Consider the following 13,002-nt stretch of genomic DNA (forward strand, 5'->3'; position numbering starts at 1 on the left):
GAAGATAATTTCTTTTCAAAAACATTAAAAATCTTTCTGGCCTTAAACTTTTGAAATGTTGTGCATCAGGTTCAAGAAGGCTATATAGAAACAAATCAATAATAAGCAACCTGTTTTATTTAATACATTTTTCTTCACTGTAACAACTGCTTTTCGTTACTGATTGGCTTTTTAATTTATTACTATTTATTACTATATACTGCTATACTATATACTGATTACTGTAACTATATATAAATTTTAAACAGATTTATCCTAGTTTAATATCTGTAAGCCAGTTGATTATATCAGTTTAATCGATGTTGTGTTGCCAGGTCACTTCTCCTTGAGGTGAGCTAAAATAGGTGCAGAATTTTTCTCTAACAGACACTGCAAGTCTGCTGCTGCTGTTGGCTCCCATTCTTAACACTGGCTTCAGAGAATCCTGGGAGTCACATGGAGAACTTCTTACTGCATGCTCTAGCTCACATTTGTTGCCATGAATCCGTAGGAAATTGTGCAGAATGCATGTGGCTTTTACAATTGCCTCTGCTTTCTCAGGTGTAACAGCCATCATCCGCCTATAGACTCGCACTGATTGGAGAGTATGCCAAAGGCATTCTCTACCACTCTTCTTGCCCGGGACAAACGATAGTTATAAACCCTCTTCTCTGTTGTGAGCTGCTGTTCTGGAAAGGGCCTCATCAGATTTTTTTGCAGTGGGAATGCTTCATCTCCAACAAAGACATGTGGCATAGGCCCAAGGCTTTCTGCCCCTGGTAGTGGAGTTTCCATTGGAATTCCAAGTTTTCCATCTTTCAGTCTTTTTCCCAAGGAGGAACAGGAAAATACTCCTCCATCACTGTTTCTTCCGAAAGCTCCAACATCAATTACACGAAACAGATAATGTGGATCAACTAATGCCAGAAGGACAATTGAGTGTGTGCCCTTATAGTTGAAATATAATGAACCAGAGTTTGGTGGAGCTTGTAACAGTACATGTTTGCCATCAATAGCTCCAATGTAGTTTGGAAAGTTCCACATCTCCTGAAACTCTTTGGCAATTTCCACCCAATCTTGCGTTTCTGGTACTGGCATATATTCATTCACCAACGCATCCCACATGACCCTGGTGACCTCATCCACAATTGTTGCCACGGTTGAAGTTCCCACTCTGTAGCTGAAAGCTATGCTCACAAATGAGTCTACAGTTGCCAGAAACCTGTATTTAAAAAAACAAACAAGCAAAAAATAAATAAATAAATAAATAAATATTGGGTATCATGCAACTAAATCATACAAAATAAGATATTGTAAACATTGTAAAGCTGCTTTTTAACAATGTGTATTTTAACGTGGATTTGTTTCAGTGTATTAACTCTTTTTGTGTTTTTGTTTGTTTTTCTCTGGATAGTGGAAGAAGTAAGGAAAAAATGGAAGAATCTTAGAAACAAATTTATAAAAGAGAGGAGAGATATGAAAGAAAAGAAAAGTGGGTCAGAAGCAGACAGCCAGAAAGTATGGAAGTATTTTCACATCATGGCATTCCTTGAGCCCCATGTGAAAGAGAGGCCTACAAGCAGTAACATAATGGTAAATGAAGAAGAACAGGAAGTTATTCTCACACTTGAGCCAGTCACAGTGCAGATAGAGCAGGAAGTGAGTGATATAAGTACAACAGGAGAGGATTCACTTGCCGAGAATGAAAACGAGAACAGCTCACAAATGCCTAAGCAAAGTTTACCAGTTCCTCAGGTATCAATGAAAAGGCGAAAACAGCAGGAACTTTATTTTGAGTCACGTGTGCTTGAAAAGGTGGATGAAATCTCCAAGCAGCTTAAAGACTGTGGTGATGATGAACTCTTTCTCATGAGTCTTGTACCAGCTCTTAAAAGACTGAGCGAGATACAAAAATCTACAGCCCGCATAGAAATATGTTCAAAGAGAAGTAGCTCTGATATACAGTAGTATGTTCTCAGACACTGTTAGTAGCCCAACTGATGGCTGATGTTTGGCTCGTTTGTCTAGCCTAATGTTCTCATTTACGATCTCACTTTGATTTTCAAGAATGTTTAAAAATATTTTAACATGTATTTGTTTTATTTTTAACTGAACTTACAATAAAAAAAGTATTTTGAAGAGTTATCAAACTATAACAAATGTAATGAAGTTATTGCATTTACCTGAGACAGATGGAAAGCCGCTCCTTCGAACTGATGGGTTTCCTCATGTTTGTTTCTGTCTTTGTGATCCTTGTTGCCACCTTCTCATGAAGTAGTTCAAAAAGTTCAGGGGTAAGCCTGAAGTAGGTCTTGAACCTGAGAGGGTCATTGTAAAGTTCTTGAACCAAATGATGATAGTATCCCTGCTCTTCTCGGTTAAGGAGTAGTTCATGTACCCATTTTGTCCTCCATTTTTTCCTTTTGTGCAAACGGGGAGAAAAAAATAATAATGACAATAATTGAAGACAGGATGACACAAACACAAATTTCCGTTACATTTTATTTAGTCTTTAGTAAATACAAATGTGATCTTGACAATTGTAACTATGGCAACGTCCGCCAAGAGACTGCGTCGCGAACACCTCCTCAACTGCACAAAACGCTTCCTCTACAACAGTGGTTCTCAACTGGTTTGGCCATGGGACCCACATTTTTACATGGTCATCAAGCCGCGACCCAAATTTTTAGGAACTATAATATAATTTTAGGAATTATAATTAATTTGTATTTATTTGTTAATTTACACAAGTAGTGACAGATAAATCATAAGAAAATCACCAAGACTTACAAATAAACAATATTTTATTGCTGTCATTTAACATATTCGGCGTCGTACTTGCGCTTCAACATATTTGTTGCTATAATTAAATTTCACATGTCAAACGGTACGGTTGTCGTGCGCGCTTTTCAAAATAAAAGTCCGGTATTGTCGCGTGTGCATTTCAAAATAAAAGTAATAAGCAAAATAAGTTAAAAATTCAACTTTTGTTGTTTTTTTGACCACACACTCCGCGACCCACTGCTCTACAAGAGAAGGCAGCAGCTGCACGAAGGTTCCACCGCTTGCCGCGTCCCGTGTGAAAGGGCCTTCACACAGATACAGCAGACAGTGCAGTGTTCTCCATGTTCCTTCTGAGGAGGAGGTGCCTGCTTCTTTTGTCGTTTGGCCTCCTGAGCTTGTCTTTTTTCTACTTCTTTTTTGCCATCTCTTTGCACTTTCTCTTGTTTTATTCCTTCTTTTTTTCCTCAGTTTCTTTTTCTACCAGCAGGTTGAAATACTCGTCGCATGGTGATGACACGGGCTGGCAAAGCAATGTGACGCCTCACCTTCTCCTTCCTCTCCAGGGCTGGACTCATGAGGACATTAGCCAGACTCTCAGGTATTACACCTGCTGCCACCAGGTCATTTTTGGGAGCCACTCTGTTACAGGTGGAGCAAGGTGTTTGAGTGGTAGTTAATGTGTCAGTAGACTGAGTGCTGGATGTGAAGGTGAGAGTGGCGTGAGCACTGGATGGTGTGGCATCATTTCCATCTGCAGATGGAAGCACTCTCACCACCTAATAAAATAAAACAAATGTAAAACTCATGAACACACTTGGAAAGAAATGCAAGTAGCTTAGAGGATGAATTATCATATTATTAATGTCAAAATTACCTGGGTTGTGTCCACAGCTGCCCTGGACAGAGGAAAGATGCCAGCCTTGTGGAACCCAGCCTTTATGTTTTGGGCTGTGACCGCAGTGAGGTAAACATGTTTGAGGAGAGATGAAAACTGCTTCTTCCCCACAACATTTTCCCCTCGCACCAGACCCATCCTGGAAGCCATAGTGGAGAAAGCAGTCTTCAGTGGGTTGAAGACTGCAGTGTCGAGGGGATGCAGAATGTGTGTGGTGTGGGCAGTTAGGCAGAGAATTTCAATGCTGTTTTCCCTGCTGAAAATTATTACATCTTTTGATACGTGTGTCTCGTGTTGGTCCATGATTAAAATGGGCGGTCTCTCTTTAAGAAGAGCTCTGAGTCCATGTAACCCTTTTTCTGGAGACCATAGATGGTGTTGGGGGGCCCATCGGGCCTATAGGCATTACTTGGAAGGCAGTTGGGGTAAATGATGAAGGGTGGAATGCTATCCCCAGCTGCATTCACCCAGCAGTGGATGTGCTCCCTGGTAGTCTGCTGCTGCTGGTAGACATGCTTCCTTCCAGTCTGGCAAAGGACCTTTTCCCTGGACAGAGGCTTGTCTCCAAAGCCAGTCTCATCACAGTTGTAGACGAGATGTGGCTTTTCATCTAAACTGTGCTTGATGTAAAGGGCCTCAAACAACCTGAAGAAAGCTTCAATGGCCTCTGGTGTGGCACCATGGACTCTGGCTCTGTCCAGGGAATCTGCTGTCCGTGAGGTTAATTCTGGATGGCGGGTCTTGAACCTGGACCACCACACATCGCTTGGGCCCTTCTACAAATTGACAGTGATGCTCTCTGTTCTGCCACTCTCCTTTATGATCCCAACAGCCAGCACTTTGACAAAAGATCTTGTCACAGGAAAGCCATGGTCCGCCATCCAGAAGATAAAAGAAACAAGATATTTTTTCGCAGTTGCTCTTAAACTTGCTCCTGCCTTCACTTCCTCAACTGCCTCGTTTAATTTCTACTTTGATTTTTTTTTCTTTCCTGAGATCTTTCTTTTCCTTTTGCTTTATGTTACTGACTTCCGTTTAAATAAACATTGGTTATGTTAATCGTGTGACCTTCAAATTATTGTTTTTCAAATTGTTTTACATTATATTTAAAGTTTGATGAAATTGTATGTCTTATATGTAAGGAAATTATATGAAATCTCATTAAATAACTTTTCTAAATATCTTATCATTGTGTGTTAAGATAAATTAACTTTTTATGAAAAGTTTACAATAAAATAACGTTGCAATCCAGTTTTATTTCATGTTTAATTTGTTAAAGCATGATAATTTAAAATGTTAAAACATTAAATTCATGTAACTAAATTAATACCAACTTTGTGAAAACATAATATACATTTTTATAAAGACTGTAATACTGTGAGATCCATACACTGTAACCGATTTTTGTAATTTGAACAGTATTTTACTGTAATATCTACAGTAAGATACTGTAAAATGTATATACAGTATTTTACTGTAAACTGCAAAGGATTATGGGAAAATATATGATCACTACTGTAATTATCCACTACTGTGAATCCGTTTGCAGTAAACTACTGTAAATTTACAGTAGTGAACTTGCCCGCGAAAAATTGACCAATGGCAAGGGCGATTTTTTTTCTCTCCTGCTGAGAGGAAGTGGCGGTAAAAAGGACAAAAGGAGAAATGTTGCACCAATAACTTGACAAAAAGGTTAGTATATTATTTCTGTTTTATGAAAAACTGAACAATTTTAAGATGTTTTCACTTGTTAACAGCAAACTAACAATATTCATCGTGTTTTGCATGTCGGTAGCCTTTTTTTCTGACTGACGGCCGGGGCGCCGCCATAACGGTGAAAACATGGACTGGTGAGTAACTTAAGGTGACATATATTAGTCGAAATAAACTTTAGTGAAACTGAGAAACGCGTTTGTATATTGTGCTGCCCTTTAATGCAAGTTAGCTCGTCTGACGAGCCCTTAACGTTACTCAAGCTTAACGGCGAACTGAGGTGAAATACTGAGGTAACGTAAAGTGCGTTAAGCAACACCACTTTTTCTGTGGAGATTTTAAATAGTATTTTCAAGCCCTTCTTTTGCTTGTTATTTTCAAGTTTCTGGTCTGGATGTCGTCTGTAACGTCGGAGGTGTATTTTGGATCTTCTTCTTGTGAATGACTGCCATAGTATCGACGATAACATGAACTGGTAAGCTAATAATGTCCATAAGCCGAAGTTGACAAACTCAACGTTAGTCACAGAGCAGCATAATATCTTTTCAACGCTGCTTCTTTATAGCTGGCAAGGTAATTCTCTTCAAATGATGTTTAAGTAAGAAATGTGTGTATCAATGTCGTATGTAACTTTATAGACGGTCCCTAAATTCAGTGACAGATGTGACATAAACAGCGCGCTAACATGAAACACTGAGGTAAAGCTGAAACACCGCGGTTAAGTGCTTCTTTTGTGTTTTATTTTCAAGTTTGTGGTCTCGTGGTCATGTCGTCTGCATCAGAGGTGTATTGGAGTCTTTTCTGGTGATTGCCGTCGTCGCAGTGCAAACAACAGGTAACGTTAAGCTTTTGCTTTCGTCAACTTAACTAATGTTAACGTTACTAAATAAGCCACAGGCTGCTGTTCTCCACTAACTCACAGAACGGGTTAACATTTTAAAGAGAGTAACGGGCTAGCAATGTATTAATATAGCAAGTTTTGCTAATAAATATTATAAATGTTTATTTTATTAAAAATGTAAATTGTATTACTGTACAGTAGTTGTCTTTTCTGATCATAAACTATAGTAACACTAAAAGGGTGTTGTGACACTGTCTGTTACAGGAGATTTCTCCAAGCACTAACTGGATGCTGACCATCAAGGGCAGAATCATCATACAGCCAGCTGTCCATTTTACAGACATGCAGAATAAGGTAACCTAAAACATATTTTGTTTTACATTGCATTTACATTCATGCATTTTTCAGATGCTTTTATCCTAAGCAAGTTATATTGTATTTAAAGTACACATTTGTAAGGTATTTATTTCCTGGGAATGTTTTTTATTACCATCAGGATTGAGTTTGCATGCGCATTAAAATTATTTCTATTAAACCAGCATTTAAACAGCAAAATGCAGCTGCTTCAGGTATCTTTAACTTACTGTAACCTTTAAATTCATAATAGCAATCTTACTGTCTGTCAATTTAGATTATTGTTACTGTAAAACAACAAATATAGATTTTTAATCATAGTAGGCCTATTATATGCACAGACTTTCTAGGAAACACACTGTAGTGCATGGAGCCCATCAGACATGAAATAACTAGTTATATTCCTTAAATGACTTCTCCCCCATGATTAACACCTATGTGCTATGAGCCAGACCTTTGGTCACTATCCAGCTCATCCCCCCACCATCAAGATAAGACTCCTACAGGAATGCAGGGAAAGATAGACTTTCCTTATTCAGACATGCAGTCCCACATACAGTTATATAGAAATGTACACGTATCAATGTGTTACCTTTTCTTATATTGTTGTTTCTGTTATGTATGTCGGCCTCAAACATTAATCCGCAATAGGTGAATTATTGTGCATGCTAAGACTCACGTTTAGAATCACTCAGTCAAACGAGAAGATACATAGATCATGTTTGGTGTCTATGAGCAGCATTTATTATTCCCTAAATGTTAATGTTTGTGGCATCTTAATAACTCCTTGCTTTATAGGTATTATTGAACTTTTGAAAGTTTTGTGGCCAAACAACCAATCAGCTTCCATATGCGAAACCCCATTGTGAGAGACAAAGACTTTCAATCTTCCCTCCAAAACTCAGATCAACCGGATTGGACAAGGTCCAACTGTGGGCGTGAACGACCTACAGGTTTATAAACCTTCCCTCATCTCTCTCTCACTCTCTTGCCTTCGGGACACAAAGACACGTCACCCGCACCTCCCCCCAGATCCATGGGGGGGGGGGGGGGGGGTCTCACCTAGCAATGGAGATGATGAGGCCTGCAATACTCTCAAGGAACTGGAAAGGACTTTCTGAACTGAACACAAACGGAACCAATGCACAACAACAACAAGCTTGCAAGTATCCGTCCTTTCTACAAACGTAGATAGCTGCGCATTAGGCGTTTTATAAAAGAAACGATTTCAGGATGTTCAGAACCGTTTCATTCTTACTCTCTCTCTCTCACGCGTTCTCTGTCTATTTGTGTTTTATGTACGTTTGTCTATGTGCGATCGTTTGTAAGTAGAATAGTTTAATAAACAACCATATATTCACATATAATGATTCTCTGTGCTGAATGCTTACATTACAAAGTCACTTAAACTGTTTCGATCTCATATTGCTACCTTAAGCCCTATTCTGTTCAATTGTTTTAACTCCGTTCTGGTTAGTAAAAATGCGTTGCCGTGACGACGGGCCAACGTCAGAGTAATGGGTATCACTGAACAATTTGCTGGACAAAGAAACCAGTCGATATCATTATTACTGTTACTGATCAGAAACTGGAAATTGCGTATAATTAATGACGATTATTATACACGATTTCCTGTGAGTTAAACTACTTTCCCTGACTGAAATGTATGTTTTAAATAACTCATTTCATCCTATTCATTGGTCATAAGACCTGGTGGAGTTTGCAGTGTATATGTGATGAGAGAAACAGTCTCATGCATATACACACATATATTGATCATCTTAAATTCTTTGAGCTAACCAAAATTCTCTACATTAATTGGCGTTAGAATGCGGGGCAGTTTTAAACTATGTGATGTGAGCAGCTCAGGAATAATTTGTGTGTCTGCATGCTTGTTTATTCAAACTCGGCTCGCGACTCGCGTCTCTTTTGTTTGTGTGTGTGTGTTAGAACGGTGTGGACCAGCCCACCTTTAACACCTTCACAGATGTTTGAGCCTCTTGCACAGAGAAACTCAACCGCTGTTAAGACGTAACTTAACTGCAGTTTATATATTGACCCTATAAAACGAAGAAAACTTTTATAGAGAGTCTTAAAGCCACCCTAAATTAAGCGAAGGAAACCTTTTTTTAGCGTGAAGAAGCTGATTGAGCGATGTTCCTCTTTCACCTTAAAGCCTTTATATATTGACCCTATAAAACGAAGAAAACTTTTATAGAGAGTCTTAAAGCCACCCTAAATTAAGCGAAGGAAACCTTTTTTTAGCGTGAAGAAGCTGATTGAGCGATGTTCCTCTTTCACCTTACAAAGGCCATATCTTTATATTTTGAGGGCAGATAGATTAGCCATTGATGTGCACTCCAATGTTAAGCAGCTATCTTGCTCCTTTGGGTTAAAACCTCAGCTTAGCTAACTGATTAGGTTGACCCCGTTTGCTCGTCGAATAGATTTAATATAGTAAACAACTTCGCGTTATTACTGTACAAATCTTGATCGAGTGTTATTTATTTGTTTTGTGCAAAGCACACACAAGTCTTGTGTCAGCAGGCTGACTCAAGATCAAGGTGCACGCATCGTAACTAAGCAACCTTTTAATAGTGTAACCATCCTATTAAGTTAAAGTTTGCAAACACATGTACCTGTGTTCAGTAAAACGGACACAAGAAAGATACACCCGCGATAACGCATCGCCATGGTAACTGCGCTTAGATGCGCGTTTAAATCCACACAAGGTGGAATCTGAAATCCCGCAAAAAAGGTATTTCCTTCTATTAAAAGATAGAAGTCTGTCTAAAACCTCTTCCAATACCTATGCCTGATTTCATATTTTTTATTTATTTATTTATTTTTTTTTTTCTTTGAGCAACAACGCTTATAGATAGTCCCAGTCAGTCTCTCCCTTCTCTTTTCCTTTTTGATGTTACATTATCAATTATTGTTATTTAAACCATAATGATAATTAACATAATGTATGTTTTTTTTGTGTGTGTGTGATTTAATTTTAATTATTTCACCGCCTTAGATTCAACTCTCCCTTTAGCAATTATAATTGTATTTGCTCATTTTAAATTTTTGATTAAACAGTCTTGATTTAAATTTAAACTTTGACCAAATCGATCAAGTTGCACTCTCACTACCCCGGGTAATTCGGCCCATCCCAGGGGGGCCTTTCTCTCTTTTGCTCTCTCAGCTCTGCCATTTCCCAGGTGTGACGACTCCATAGCGCCCCCACCCGGTGGGCCCCGTCACTGACCCCAGGGCTGGCAGTCAGCTCACTTTCTCTCTTTTGCTTTAACCCTTTATACCTCTCTTTCTGATGGATTTTGTTTTTATTTTTCTCCCTATTAGAGACTGAACCTGTCTGAACATCAGTGAAATCTTTTGGTAACTACACCGATGAACTGAATAGCTCTAAAGTTAATCGCTCATCATTAAGTTTACTCATAGTTTCCTGTGTTTACCCACACAAACTATCTGACCCCTTCTTTACAGCTAGGATAATAAGCGTTTAGTTTGCGTCACCATCTGATGACATCAGTTAAGTGCGCAACACATAACAACATTTTAGCTCAGTAGTTCTGTACGGACTTGCATTGGCTCGTTGTGCTTTGTCTCTCCCTCTCTATTTGTGTCAACATGTCACCATCCAGTCTCGCCATCCAGTCCAGACAAGGCAAAGATGCCATCCTGCCCTGGGTCTAGTGACTACAGCCCCTGAGCGGAGAACAGCCGGACGACCACGCACACAGGCGAATGGATCACGATCCAGTCAAGAGCTACGGCTGCAAAGAAACCAATCAACTCATCTACAGCCCGGACCATCAGTGACCACGCCCTCAACAAGATCGTCTGACTAAAGCCGCAGCGGAGAAAGCTTCACCCACGACGGAACCAGGACAGCGCGCAGAACCGCCTAGACCATCTGGATGTTCAGAGATAGCGGATGAAGAGGACAAGGACCTACACGAGGAGAGAGGAGAAAAGCTTCAAGACACGCCTGCAACACCCCCACAGACTGAGCGCAGAGAGCAGTACAGGAGAACACTCCTAAACAGCGGAAGCTCTCTTTACAATGAACCCAGCACACCTTAAAGAACTCAAATTCTTGCAGATAACAATATGAACAAACAGGAGAGCTCAACACAAAATCTCTCCCGGGCCTAACAGCCCACCGTTCACACCTCCCACGCCAGCAAGCTGGCCGGGAATCTGACAGCTGTCACCACAAAACGCTGTCTTCCTGAACACTGCAGTAGGCTACAACACACGCCTGTCTGCAAAACATTGACTTTTAAGCAAGAACATTGCCCAGTGTGACCACGAGACAGATCTGCTTAGCTCCACCTCCAGCTAACAGGACCCCAGCCATTTGTACCAGCAGTCAAAACTGTCAAAACTGAATACAGCAGCTAAGAACACGACTGCTACGACCAGCATCTTAGCCTACGTGAGACAACGCGACAGGCACCAAGGGAAGATGGCATCAACGCCAGAAAATTTTTCCCCTCAGATATCCACATCACACTGTGAGTCACCACCCAAATGCTACAGCCTTCTTCCGTCAACGATCGCTCGATTCAGCGGACTCTACAGACCGCTGGAAAACAGCCAAGCACCAGAAGGCAATAAAGATTAGCAAAGTGATTGTCCAGCTGCCCCATGCCAAGGGGGGACGTCTGACTGACCAAGGTGAACAAACATACAGTGGTGTATGGGAGCTGAACACGCAGCGACATCACTGTGTGGGAGTGATCTGAGATCAGTGCAGGCCAACACTGAGGACACCTGTGCTCTGAACTTAACCTGGAATAGACAATGCAAAACCTGCTACGTCCTGTTTCTCACAGCCCTACGATACTCCCTCAACTGCGAGAAAGCCTTGCTAGATAAGATTACTCCCAGATGTTTACACTCTGGCGAACGAACTACCTGCATTCACCAAAAGGGGTCACTGTTCGGCTCAAAACACAGTGTGGCTAAAACCCTAATGCTGCACACACATTCAATGGAATACGTGAAGCAGTGCCCACTCTAGAAGCCACACCCCCTTTCTGAAAAGTAATCTTTTGCAGTGTACATACCATTCAGGTATTTCAAAGACTTTAAACAATTCCGTCATGAAGAGCCTAAAGGAAAATGGCCACTCAGAAATGGTGCCAAGCTGCTCTCCACATATGACGATGATGCAGAACTAATGTCATGTACAAGGCTCTCAGCAGAGCCCAGCACCCAGATGACAACAGCTGCGCTGCACAAGCCATCCAGCGATGTGCCAAGCACACCAGAAGACAAAGGGAATCACAGAGACCTGCCACCACTGTGTGATGTTTATAACTGTCAATGCCTGCAGACCAAGGATCCCACGCACACAAACCCATGTGCTCATAGACCCAAGAGCGAGGCAAGACACGCCCAGAGCAGGTACCTAGTGGAAAACGACAAGCCTGTCCCACTGCAACACCTTAAGCCGGGCCACCTGACATCACAGCACGAGTGACGGCAATCGGATCAACCCTTGTGTCACAGCAAGTCGCAAGAACTCCCTCTGAAAATTACTAACCTGCATAGACTCAAAGTAGGCTAAGCTCAGTTTCAAACAACACCACTCAGTTTGAAACAGACGAGCATCAACAACTGTTCCAGACAAGCAGTGCCATCACAATAAGAACATTTACATGCTATTCGTGGAAAAACAGTGAAAGGCCCAGAAAAAAACTGAGGGATTTTGTGGCTGCCTAAGGTTTTCAACAACAAAAAACCCACCCACCCAACCCAAGCATCGCTTCTAAGCCACAAGCAAACCCCTCACGCTGCTACGCCGCCTGCATCACACCCATGCACACTGGCTCCACCTACAAAATAGCTCTGCTAAAGCAGCCTCCACTGCTCCCAAGCAATGCTGACACTTTGCACTGTCCGACCACACTAAGGCACTAAGCCGAAAACAACTCAGTGATGTCACACACATGCCGCATCTAGATGACACATCCTCACATTTGTTCCTGATAACCAAACACCGCCACAGCTCCCAGCTTTCCAGGAACAAAGGGGGGTCATTGCTGATGTATGCCCAAGATGCACCGTGCAGAATACACCAGAGTACCAAAGCCACTACCAATGCAAAAGTGGCGCACTGCCAAGCATGCAGTGACAGAGGACATCAGAATATGCTAAGTTTGATGCCAGCTCGAAACCAGCGGATTTCAAACGACACAGCCTCTCTACGATGCAAAGCAGTCAGTCGACGAGAAACATCTGTGAACGTTTACCACCAGATGGCACCAGAAACGACACCCGTGTCAACTAAGAGACCACCCGTGTCACCACCTACATTGCTCACCAGCACTTCAGTGAAACATGCCCGAGTGCGACACCTGCATCCAAAGAGCGCAGGAAGCCAAAAGCATGCCGCAGCCAGCGAGATTCACAATAGGAA

Source organism: Garra rufa, chromosome 1, assembly GCF_049309525.1.
Source record: "Garra rufa chromosome 1, GarRuf1.0, whole genome shotgun sequence".
Taxonomy (NCBI): Eukaryota; Metazoa; Chordata; class Actinopteri; order Cypriniformes; family Cyprinidae; genus Garra; species Garra rufa.